This window comes from Vicugna pacos, chromosome 19 (genome assembly GCF_048564905.1).
Source record: "Vicugna pacos chromosome 19, VicPac4, whole genome shotgun sequence".
Lineage (NCBI taxonomy): Eukaryota > Metazoa > Chordata > Mammalia > Artiodactyla > Camelidae > Vicugna > Vicugna pacos.
Window position 1 is genome coordinate 35,486,838 of NC_133005.1, and position 12,678 is coordinate 35,499,515.

Here is a 12,678-nt window from a genome sequence, read left to right on the forward strand (position 1 = left end):
GTTTTCTCTATAACCAGCTTGAGTAAGCAGAGCAAACCGGAGTGACTCTGGCTGGTTTGTTCATTCATGCGTTTCACATTAGTTGGCATCTACTATGTGCTAGGTTGAAGAAAATGTCCATTCTATGTTCTCAGAGTTTTTTTTTTTTTTTTGGCTGAATATGAGAAGATGAGCACAAGAGGTCCTTGACAACCAGAGAAAATAGCTCCTCCAAGTGAATTTACGGAGGACAAGGATTCCATAGTTCAGAATAAAGGAGTGGAAAAAGCGTGTGATTGAGACTTTACCTTCAAAAGTCAAATGAAAAATGTATTTTCTTTAGAACTTAACAAAATTTATCCTATAACTGGAACCATCCACTAATACTTCGAACAGAGAATGAAGTATTGGTTGGGGGATTTTCCTATAACCTTTCTGCCCCTTTAATGTTCAGTTTAAACAAAAGTTTAGTTTTACAAAATATTTCAGGGCTCATAGATTTCCCCAAAGGACTCTTAATTCTTTCATAACACAAATAATTCTCTTTGAAAGCACCATCGTTAACTGGTCTAACTGCCTGTCCGTCATGCACCCGTGGCTTCACAAGCTGTTCTCTCCAACATCACTTTCAGGAATTCTGTGAACCACTGTATGTAGCCTTTGCAAAATTTGCTTCCGCACTTTGCTGTTGGTTCTCATTTACTTAGTTATGAAGGTAGATGTTTTTGCATCATCCTCAGGGACAGTGGTCTTTTAGCAAGTGCCTGCCGCCTCTGTCCAGTCTTCATAGATTGGGCCTGGTGTCAACCAGTAGTCTTACCAGGAATTCGAGGTCTGTGTGATGCAGCCGTGCTGGCTGTACCTGGCAAAAGCCTTGTGTTCTGGGGAGATGAAGGAAAGCACTTGGGTTTGCCAGTCTGTGGCTCAGAGCACACTTTGCTCCTTTGCGGGAAGCACCTGAGCACACTTGAAGCTTGCCCCTCAACTCTCCACCTTAGTGCATGTTCTGAGGGGTCAGCCTGCCCCTCTGAGACCAAAGGTTTGGAGAGATAGATGGCGCCAGTGAGAACTAGCAACTTCTAGGTCAAAGGCTTAGTCAATACCCCAGGTTTCAAACCCAAGAGCTGAAAATGGTCTGAGGATTGCAAGTCTCTAGAAAATGGCCTTCCCTCAATCCCTGAAAATGCAGAGAAATCAGCAGCCTCCAGAAGCATGAAAAAAACAAGAACGTTAGGCTTTAAGAACAATTTCATTTCCTAGTTAAGTTTCTGGAAAAAAAGCATGCAAAGATAGTGGTGGTTTCACCACTTGGCTGAGAATTCCCCGGAGGAGCCGCTGAGAAGGGACCTTCTCCAAGATGATCAGCTTGCTGTGAGGGTTCACCCAGGGAACACTGAGGAGCTGTCCATTAGAGATGGTTGTCAAGAACTGGGGCCTGAAAGTCAAGCACATGATGCAGCTGCCAAAGAATCTCTCCCAGCAACTCCAAGACTGCAGCCAATTGGGTCAATGGCTCCTAAGAGTTTCCCCCGTGTGCTCAAGGCAGGCTTGCCTGTTGCAGAGGGGCCTATGGAAGCCCAGGCTCGGCCTCACTTGGCCACCATGGAAAATTTACCCCATGAGGAGGAGGGCGGAAGAGGTGACTGTGTGACCTTGAAGAAAGAGAAGTGAGGAGGCTGTCAGAGACTCAGAGTTGAACTTGAGAGGGGAGCACAAGAGTATAGAGGTTGACATGGAAAGAACTTAAATGTCCATCAACAGATGACTGGATGAAGAAGCTGTGGTATATTTATACAATGGAATACTACTCAGCCATCAAATAATAAAATAATGCCATTTGCAGCAACATGGATGGACCTGGAGATTGTCATTCTAAGTGAAGTAAACCAGAAAGAGAAAGAAAAATACCATATGATATCACTTATATATGGAATCTAAAAAAACAAAAAAGACAAATGAACTTATTTACAAAACAGAAACAGACTCACAGACATAGGAAACAAACTTATGGTTACCTGAGGGGGGAAGAGGGTGGGAAAAGATAAATTGGGAGTTTGAGATTTGCAGATACTAACTAACATACACATATAAATAGATAAACAATAAGTTTATACTGTATAGCACAGAACTATAGTCAATATCTTGTAGTAACTGATGGTGAAAAAGAATATGAAACAAATATATGTATGTGTATGACTGAAGCATTATGCTGTACACCAGAAATTGACACAATGTTGTAAATTGACTATCTATCTATCCACACACACACACACACACACACAAAATATACAGGTTGAAATACCCAAGCCCTCACTTCCTTCCTGAGCATGTTGGGGTATAATCTTCCTAGTAGATGACCAAAACAATTTGCCTCTCCAGCAGAGATCACAGACAAGCTAGTCTAGGTTTCTGGGCAATTTCCAGGTAGAACACCTTCAGCCCAAGGCCTCCATCAGGCCTGTGGCCTTGAGTGCCCCCACCAATGTTTACTCCTCCTGGCAAACTTTCTCTTTTAATATATATACACACTTAAAAGCAGTTCAATGCCAACTCCCTGTCTGTTTGGCTCATACAAAAGAGGGTTAAAACTCTCAGTGAGGAAAAACCAAAATGCGTCCAATTGTATAAAGGCTCTCCCCTTGCAGGAAACTGGAATAAAGCTGATTCCATCCCATTTCTCCTCTTTTGCAAAGGAAGTCTAATTGGAAAATCGTATTCTAACTCCAAGATCCAATTTTTGGGCCATTTCCCCCCAAACGCTGATATTCGGGCCAACCAGTGTTACAGAAGAAAATTATTTTTTCCCCCTAACTCCAGTATATTGTACACAGTAGGGAGTCATGTAGAGGACCAAGAACATAATACGTTAAAATTTACAGACTAAAAGCACATAGCTAGAACCACTGTATTCTGATCAGAAAGGACAGGTGCAAACGGAACAAAGTGCAAGCTTGCTGAGAGAGTTCTCTATCCAGAGAAGTCTCAGATGCCAAGTCTCTGATACCGTCTGCATTAGAAACATTATCTCCATCTTCAAAAGACTTCAAGTTTCTCAGGCCACTTTCTAGATGTATGTAACATTTAAGAGCTATGCTCAACAATCCTCACTGAAACTTTTCTTATCAAGTTTGCTTGTGTTTTGGAAGATTTCTTGCTGCTTTACCGTTGGCTAAATGTAGGCCAGGCTGGACCACCGTATTTCTTATTTAGACTGCAAGTAATTATATAAAATCCCCGTTTGTCTTGTTGCTGCCTTAATCTCAACCTCCCTTAAATACTTGTTCATCTAACAACATTACCCCACCTGTCTTGTTTCTCTTGACTCTTTGCCTGTCATTGTCCCTCTAAAGACACACAGCTGTGTTTTTTAATCTGCGCTGAATGCCTACTTAGAGAATTTCTTCTAGCTCCCATTTCACTGGTTTTACCCCTTATATTTATTTTTAGTTTGCTTACTCTATCCTTAAACTGACCGGTACAATCACATTTTTCTTCTTTTTTTCCCCTGTCCTGTTAAATTATCAGGTTTACTGTTCCCCATGTTGGAAGGTTTTCTCCCCTGGATGATCAGAGCAAAAAGACAAAAAACAGATTCAATGAAGTTTTGCTGCCGTCATCCAGTAGTTAACCACCGTTAGCCAATTCCTACCAAATAAAACAATCAGATGTAGATAACCTAGACAAACAATCCAGAGGCCTGGGACTCTAACGCAGGGCCAGAGTATCTCAGGGGCTGCAGTCTTTCCTGCGGTCTCTCTTGTGGGGGGCCTACTAACCCACGATCCTAGCCTGGGGTCTCCAACCCTGGGGCCTCTAGCCCAACCGAAATCTCCCCCAGGCGAGCCTCCAACCCACAATCTCGATGAGACTCTCCCCAGAGCCAGACTCACCCATGATCCTGACAAGGTTACATAACAAATTAGGCACAGGTGCAAGTTACAATGCTACTCACCCCAAAGACGTCTGATCCAGGCACTGTTTCTTCTCTCAAAAGGGAAAGCAGCACCGAGGACTCTGGAGGCGAGGGGGCAGGAGGAAGCAGAAACCCAACAGCTGACTCTCCAGGCAAATTCACTCTGGTTGGCCACTCAGTGTCGGTGGTGTAGGCCCGCACTCTGCTGGGGGCCACAGTGGCTTGGACAGGTCGTCACAAGACCTAAGTCCCTTGCTACCCAACACACATAGAAGCCAAGACTTCTTTTGGCACTGGCTTTTGAGAAGAGACTTTTGTGTGTGTGTGTGTGTGTGTGTGTGTGAGGTTCACTGGCAAGGAGACAGGAGGCAAAGCTGTCAAATCTGTCTCCCCGTCCAGGCTTCAGGGTGAAATTTAAGGGGTTAGGGGAATTTCAAACTTAGAAGCTGATTGGCTAGTCTTGAATCCGTCCATGTAAGTTACCCATGCTGCTGGAAGCCAGGTGTTCCTCACTGAAGGACTTCTCGCTTTGTAAAGGGCTCTGGTGGCAACATTTCTATTCTTTGTGTTCCATAGGCTAGAGATTCTTTCTTTGTTCTGGGGTCATCCTGGAAACACAGTTCCCATCTTGCAGATGCACGGTGCTGTCTCTGGGAGATAATTCAAGGTTTGATTAACCAATCAACCTATCTGAGGAGGTAAAGTCAGTTTAAATTAAGTTGGTCTATTTCAGGAGTCTCTCTATTCCAGCTTCTGTTTCCTTGATTTGTCCCCATCATCCTTTGAGTACATCCTAGCTTTCTGGTACAAGATGAAATATTTTTTAAACATGTCAAAATCATGAAAGACAAGAAAGGAGAGTTCATTGTTCTAGGAGAAGAGTCATGACAACCTGAGGCAATGCAAGATCATTTATAGGATGACAGAATTAGGGGGAAAAGCTCTAAATTTGTATACTAAACTATATTTCTGCACCAATGTTAGATATTATGAGGGTAAAAATGGTTGGATGCTTTGTAAGAGATCTTTTTTTAATGACATATACACTGAAGTGTTTAGGCATGAAATACCATGTTGTTTGTATCATACTCTCAAGTGATTTAGGCAAAAAAAAGAAAGAAAGAAAGAAAGAAAAAATCCAGACACATAAATAATACACACAGAGGCTGAAGCAAACACGGTCCAGTGTTGCCAGCTGGTGGCTGAGATAAAGGGGATGTGATATGTGGGTGTTCACTATTCTACTCTTTAAACTTCTCTGGAGCTTTGACATTTTTCAAAATAATAAGTTGGGGAAAATGAAAAGAAAATCAAATAAATCAGACAGGGAACGGGAATTGTGGTTGGGGACAAGGCTTTGGCCCTCTGCCTGCCCTGTAAAAATAGCTTCTATCACAGCTGCCTCTGTGTGACGTGAGGAATCACACACCGTGTGCTTTTACCCACTAAAGGATAAGTCTAGACAGATTTGGAGAGCAGTTGTTTCCCTGTCATTCAGGAGAAGGATACTAAGGCAAAGAGGGAAAGAGGGAGGGAAGGAAGAAAAGAAGGATGGAGGGAGGAGGGATGGAAGGGAGGTGGCAGGAATTTACTGATCAGCACGTCTGAGGCAGGCACTGCGTTAGATCCTTCCTTCTACCTTATTCATCTGTTTCTAGCCACGCCCTTTAAAAGACAAGAAAATTGAGGCTTAGAGAAGTCAAAAACCTGTCCCTTGGCCACAAAATAAAAACTGGTTATCTCAGATAATGTTGTCCAATAAAGAAATATGATTAAATCAATTAATCGTAAGAAGAGAGGGTCAAATTTATCCGAACATAGAGATTTCTAAAATCCTGACCACAGTTTATTGTTTTTAAAAGAAAGTTTTGTAGCAGGAAGGATTTGTGCCCTTTAGTCTGAAACATAGGTAAAGACACCTGAGCCTCCCACCTCTGCTGAACCTTGGGATCAGAGGCTGACTACAGGAAAGCTAGGGGGCTTCCTCCTCAATTTGAAAAGCTCCCAAGGCTGTTATGACCCACACAGGTTTCCACCTTCTACTGTATTACAGTGAGGTGGCTGGTGTGTGAGAATGCTGATGTTTTATTTGGGGTGAACGGGTGGGGATATATTCCACCTTTCCACTGCCCTACCCTGGCTCCAGGCCACCTGTAGCCATGGAACAAAAGGATACACTCACCAACATAACCAGCATCCAATGAACACACTTTCTGATCGTGCTCCCGGAGAGACAAGCAAATCAGCCGATTACAGCAGCTTCGTTAACAACATGCCACGTTCAGGCAATTTGTGTCTGCTTCCCACATGGACAAAGAAATTAAAAAGGAACCAAATCAACATCTTGGAAGGAAAAATATCTTTGATGAACGAATTAAAGTGAAAGATTTCTTGGTTACTGAAAGTATCAGAAGTGATTCTCATTCTGAGGTCAAAAGCCAGCAACCCCTCCCCAAAACGGTTTCCGCCATTCCTTCAGGAAAGTATTCATTCAGGGCCTACGATGTGTCAGGTGCGACATGGAAAATTCGGGGGAAAGTAGAACAAGGAGGATCTTAATCAAAGAGTCAAACAGATGTGGCAGATATGACCTCTCTGTCCACATCTCCTGAGGTCTGGTGTCTCTCAAGATCCAGGTTAACAATGGGCTGGGAAGGAGACAGACGCCATGTGTGCTGAGTGAGCAGAGCTGGTTTGCAAGCTGTTGGAGCCTCACAAGGTGGTGGGCCTGACTGTGTCTTTGAAGCTCCTTTCTGAGGTTATGTCATCCTGAGGGGCTCCTGTCCTCCTCTCCCCAACTCCATCACAGTCCTGGTCTGCGCAGAGTGACTGACCACTGGCCACGTGGGGACCAGAAGAGGTGGGGCCTCTGGGACAAGGTGAACAGGCCAGGGAGTCGGACTCTTCTTTTTGTGTGTGCTTGGCCCATAGGATAGGTCGACTTATTACAAACTCTTAACACCCCTTTCCTTGTCTGATAGGTGAATTCTGCTAGTCAGGGGTCTGAGATCTTTGCACCACCCAGGGTCAGTTGCTCCTGAGACAAATCATTTCAGCACCCGGGACAGCTCCTGGCACATAGTAAGCCCTCAGTGAGTATCCGTGTAAAGACTGACTATATGTCGTAGAACAAGACCAAGGCGGCTGTTGGTGGACGGAGGCTGAGGAGCAGAAGTGGTCTCAGCACAGTAATTTCAGGGCTCTCGATCCCTTTCTAGTGAAGTGCGTGTAAGGAGAAAGCTGGACATGGGAGCCCCTGGGAGTGGGGCCCAAATTTGATAACAGGGGTTTCCACCCAAAAGTCAAGGTTGTGCATGAGATGTGACTGCAGTGGCATGTAGGTAAACTGATGCTTTAGGAAAAGAAAAACAACCCTGATTTGTAGCAACTGCTGATTTCCATGGTGTAAATTCTCTTACCATGGCTGGTTCCAAGCCACCAGTTAGTAAAATTCCCTAACGTTTCACAATTGGCTCTCAGAGCTATCTGCCCTCTGCACACCACTGGGTGTGAGTGGCCAGGTGAGTCCCCACGAGGGGGTCTCACAGTGCCATGGGGCTGTCAGGGAGCATGTACATCTCACTGCACAACAGGAGGCATTCCTTGAGTCACCCACAAGGTCACAGAAAATGAGGATCTGGCAGTTTCAGACCAACTAATACTACAGAAGAGAAACCAGCAGGGATGAGGATGAGGCAGGGTCTTCAAGAGAGAACCAGGACTGTGAGAGGATTAGGAGAGGCCCCTGGGGAGGCTTCAGAAAGCCCTTGAGGCTTTTTGAAAATGATGCTCCTTTGATCAGGCTGCAAAAGTCAAACGTGGAGGGAAAGATGTTGACTGTGCTACAATTTTATCAGAAAAATTATGCAAAACATTAGTGCTTGATTCGTTCTTTGATTACCCTAAGAATTAGGGCACATTTGCCACTATCTCCTAAAAGTTGTGAAATATGAGCTAAAAACTTATTTTTCATTGAATTTTGCTTCATTTTTTTCTAGACAAAGCCCTTAGTTAAGAAGAGATGGTTGAGAGGAGGAATTCTGACAGTTCCAATTACTAGCTGGCAACATTCCTGTGCCTCAGTGTCCTCATCTGAAAAATGGGGATAATAGTGACGGTATCTGTGGTACAGAGGACTGAGTGATTTAATACATGTAGGGTACTGAGAACAGCATTTGGCTGAAAGTAAATCCCAGGTACATGTTTGTTAAATCACAAAACATTTACTATGAAACTTTGGCACCTAATTTAATTGGATTTGCCTCAAATGGCTTTTTTATCTGTTTAGATTGTCCTCAGATGATAATAAAGAACTTGTGTGGTCCTTGCTGGGAAGGAAGGGCACCATGGTGTCATGGAACTGACGCAGGTCCTAAGCGGACCCAGGTCCTGAGCTAGGGTATGAGGATGAAGAGAGACACAGAAAAATCCGCCAAGGAGGTGACATTTCATCTGAGACATGACAGGTGAGCTGCAGGTAAGCTAGGTGAGGAACTGGGGTGCAGTGGTGAGGGAACATTCCAGGAGGAGGGAATGGCATGTGCAAAGGACCTGAGGTGCTGGGAGTCTGGTATGTCCAAGGCCAGAGGAGAGGCCAGTGTGACCAGGACCTAGTGAACACAAAGATGAGTTGTGGGAGGTGGGACTGGCAAGGGGCAGGGACCTAGGAACTTTAGCTGCATCCTAAGGGCTTTGGGCAGCCACTGGAAGGTTTGGAGCAGGGATGTGACTGGGATCATGTTTGCCTCTTTGAATGTTCCCAGTTATAATGGGATGGCCTCCTTGTCAGGGCTGTTCTCATTCCCCACTACAGCCTGTTTCATAGCTAAGAAGCAAGGTGGGACGGCAGACCTGTGTTTTAGGGACTTGGTCACATCTCAGGAGAAAGTCGGAGAGATGGTCAGGAAACATTCAACAAGGAGCTCCAGCGTGGACAGCAGGTCTGAGAGTCAGTCAGCAACAGTGGCTTGTTCTGTGGACCGAGCCTGAAGCAGGGCTTTGAGGAGGAGCATCAGGACAGGCCTGGAGTCACAGGGGCGATGGGGGGACCGGTGAAAGGGTCAGAATGGAAGAACCCGGCTCTGGGAGTATCGGCTGGTGAGCACCAGCTGAGAAAGTTTCAGTCCCTCCAGGGCTGAAGGTTTACGTGGGCACCTGGGAGACACTGGCACACCTCCAAGCAAACAGCTTCAGTGCCCGTGGTTTACATCGCTGCAAAATGTTAAAATTACTAAAATTCCTTGAGCCTCTCTGTTTCATCTATGCTTATTGTGGGCTGAATTAACTATTTCATTAAGTAACACAAGTAGCATTTGGATTTAAAAAAAATAGAGAATTAACTAAAAATAGCTGAAGCGGTGGAATTCCATCACAGGGACATTTATGAATAATTAAGGGGCCAACAACACAGGGCTGTTTGTCAGTGAGACCCTCCCCCTCAGCCTGCTGCTGTTCCCTTCCTGACACTGGCAAGACTTTGTTTTCTAGCTTGAAGAGTCTCTTAATTAAATTGTATTTGTCAAGAAGGAGAGATGTATTTGTGTTTCCTCTGGCTCTCATTGTTATAAACTTTGCAATGTTTTCTCTGAAAAATGTTCCTTTTCTGCTCGAAAGAGCTGCATTGTCGCTTTTTCTTTCTTCTGTTGTGGGGAGGAAATGCTACAGGTTCTTTGTCAGGCAATCAATTATCCTCCATAAAAGATCCCTGCAGTCGTCATCTGAAAATGATGGCTTCTGAAGAATAATAAAATGCCATTTTAACATACTGTCACCTGTCAGAGTGATTTTGCTCCCCCTCAGGGTCATAAAGCCTGTCAATTGTCCGTGTTAATGACCTCTGGCTCTGAATGTGGTCATTTCTGTTTGTCACGTCTGGGTTTCATTGTTGACACCGTATTTCTTTTAACTTCTCAGAACCCCTGTAATGATGCCCCAATTAGTAATGCATCCTTCCCTTCCTTCCATCTCACTCTGATTGCTCTAATTTGTGTCCCTCGACAGAACTCCCATCATGCATGTCATCTGTGCCTCTGTGTAGAGTAGGAAGTTCTCAAGTTCAAGGTCTCTGGCAGGTAAACAACAATTGAAGCAATTTCAAGTTCGTGGACATCCTCTGCACTCAACATCAACCACTCCATCAAGAAAGCAGGACTTGGTATTGTTGGTGAGTAGCAGATAATTTATGAGCTTGTCAGCATAATCCATGGTCCCTGATCTGTATCAGTACGAAATAAGAAACCATTTAAGAGGTGTCAGGAAAACATGGCACGCCCCCCCCCAACCATTTGACATTGACTCATTCATGTATGAAATTGAGTCTTTGTGATGGTGAAACATTAAAGATCCTGTGTAGTCAAATTAATATCATGAAACCAGAGAGTGGAAACAGGTTATTAAATGTCCCCTAGTTTGCCTTCCTTCATTAGGCAGAAGAAAACAAACAGAAGGCTTAGATGCAAAAGTGAATCCATGCCCACGGATTCCTGAAACCAGCACAGACTGAGAAAGGAAAGAGGGGTAGATGCCCCAGATAACGCAGGTTAAAAGGCTTTTACTGGAAAGATCACAGTCATCCAGGCAGCTTGTAGACTCTGCCATAGCTTATCCATCCTTTCTTCTTGCAGAAGGACCTCAGGGTTCACACCAACGTTTAGTGGAAATGGCGAAGCATCATTGGAATTCCTGGAGCCAAAGACAGATGTTCAGGGCCCAGCCCTGCAGCCGCCTGTGAACTGGGCAGAACATCTTCCTTCCCTGGGCCTCAGTTTCCTCATCAATAAACTTCACAAGCCTTTTGACATTCCCTGGTGTTGCCCACTGCAAGATAAGGGAGACTGAGAACTGGTAGAGAACCCACTTCTGCTGGAATTTCAGGAAGAGAAATCTACGGGGCATCCTGAGATTTGTCCTGGGGAGAATGAGGCCTTGAAGTTACACATGAGTTGTGTAGGAATCATAGCCTCTAATGGGACATCAGACTTTCAGACTTACCAAAAAAATAGCTGTTTAGGGTGGGAGAATCCCTCCCTCACCAACCGGGTAAATGGGAGATGAGCAGATCCCGTGCACCGACGCTGAGTCAGTTCCTGCCGTGGGAGACAGGTGAGGCTGACGGAATCTGACGTGGGATAAACCATGTGTCTGAGGCCCGTCCCTTACATTTTACATCTTTCTTTATTTCCCAACTTCCCTCCACTAAAAAATGAGTTCCCAAGGGAAGGGATTGGGGCCTGAGTTTTCTCTCTTTCATCTCAAGCCCTTGCAGGATTTCCAGCACCTAGTAGACCTTCAATAAATATCTTTGGCATGAACAAATGAACAACCCAGTGCAGTCACAGAACAGCCTTAGCCGGGAAAGAAGGAAGATGTGGTTCTTGCAGCAGGAGTAGTCAGTCTCTCACTCCTGTTTTGTGATCCTGGAGAAGGCGATGGGGAGGCAGAACCCTCAGGTCTTCACTGGACTGCGGCCTCTCACCTCCGTGTCTTGGCTCCCAGTGCAGAGGTGGCGTGGACGGGGGACGGGTGAACTCTCTCCTCCTTTCTCCCCTCCCTGTCGCCCCCACTCCCGGCCTCCTCACTTGGCCTGGGGAGAGGCCCTCACAGCTGCTGCCTTCGCTCCTACACTTCACTTCCCAGTGCTTCCATGGAGCCCAGGCCACTGCTTTAAAGCAGGAAGGAGCCCGCACAGCCTTGAACTGGTGTTTATGCCGCGCACTTGTCTGCTCTTCAGTGCACTTAGGGAGTCGTGTTAAAGTGGGGGGCTGTCTGCTGACCACACTCCCACACTGGGCGGCACGTCCGTCCTTGAAGGGAGACCGGGGCAGCGCATCTCCCCGCCCCCACAGCCTGGTGATGGTCACCGGGGCTGAGGTGACACTCAGGCTTGTCCTCTGGCCAGCAGTGTGTGTGGGAAAGGACCAGACCTTGGAATCAGTTTCTGAATCTATGAAACGGGAGGAGCACTGAAGTGCACTGAGTCTAAGGTGCGCCGTTTTCACATGTTAGTGTCTCTTGGATCTGGTTGTGTCATATAATCGATGGAGTCTCACCGTTGCCTCATAATTTAATTGTCACTGTTTTCTTAGTGACACGTGAAACAATGACGCATCATCTGGTCAGTTTTGTCTTCGATGTGTGAAGTGCAGTGTCATCCGTGTTGAGCAACTATCATGAAGGTCAGATGTGACAACACGGGGCTGAGAGGCCTTTGCAAATTGTAAAACACTGCACGGTCCCCAGCTCTGCCTGGAGAGTATCCTTGGCAGACATGCCTCCTCTCCAGGCCTCAAGGTCCTCATCCTTTCACTGAGGACGGTGGACTGGACCCGGGATGCTGAGAACTGCTCTGCTGGGTGATGTCTTAACCAGCCCAAAGGCAGGGGGCCCAGCACGGCCACTGTGAGCAGAGTTGTCCCAAATGGAATGGAGACGAAAGCCCCGGATGAGATGACTCCGAGGGACCTTCTGGACCTGACCTTCTGGGAGGGGTGAGGGCCTCCCTGAGGACCTAAGGGGAGGGCGGCTGGTAGAGGCTGGCCCTGCACACTCCGGGGCACCACCCATGCCCACTCTGGTGGGAACGGGGCCCCCTGGAGCTGTGCAGGGAACGAGCCACATGATCACATCTGCTGGCCTCCATGCTGCTCTTCAGGGAATGGGGTGAGAGGCCCCGAAAATGTGCTGCTCGGCACACAGCACGGGGGGGCCTTACAGAAAGAGGCCACTGCGGAGAAAATGGAAACCTGACAATGACGCTGTTTCCCAAGACAGGTCGGCCGCGAGACGTG

The 12,678-nt window shown here is 46.2% G+C and overlaps 1 long non-coding RNA gene across 1 annotated transcript; it reads left to right on the forward strand.

Annotated features, from left to right (window-relative positions):
* The first annotated feature begins 8,191 nt into the window (after positions 1-8,191).
* Positions 8,192-12,383, forward strand: LOC140687306 (uncharacterized). Its single transcript, XR_012061507.1, has 4 exons — positions 8,192-8,358; positions 9,893-10,055; positions 10,516-10,993; positions 11,148-12,383. It is a non-coding gene; the product is annotated as an uncharacterized lncRNA (long non-coding RNA).
* The last annotated feature ends 295 nt before the right edge of the window (positions 12,384-12,678 follow it).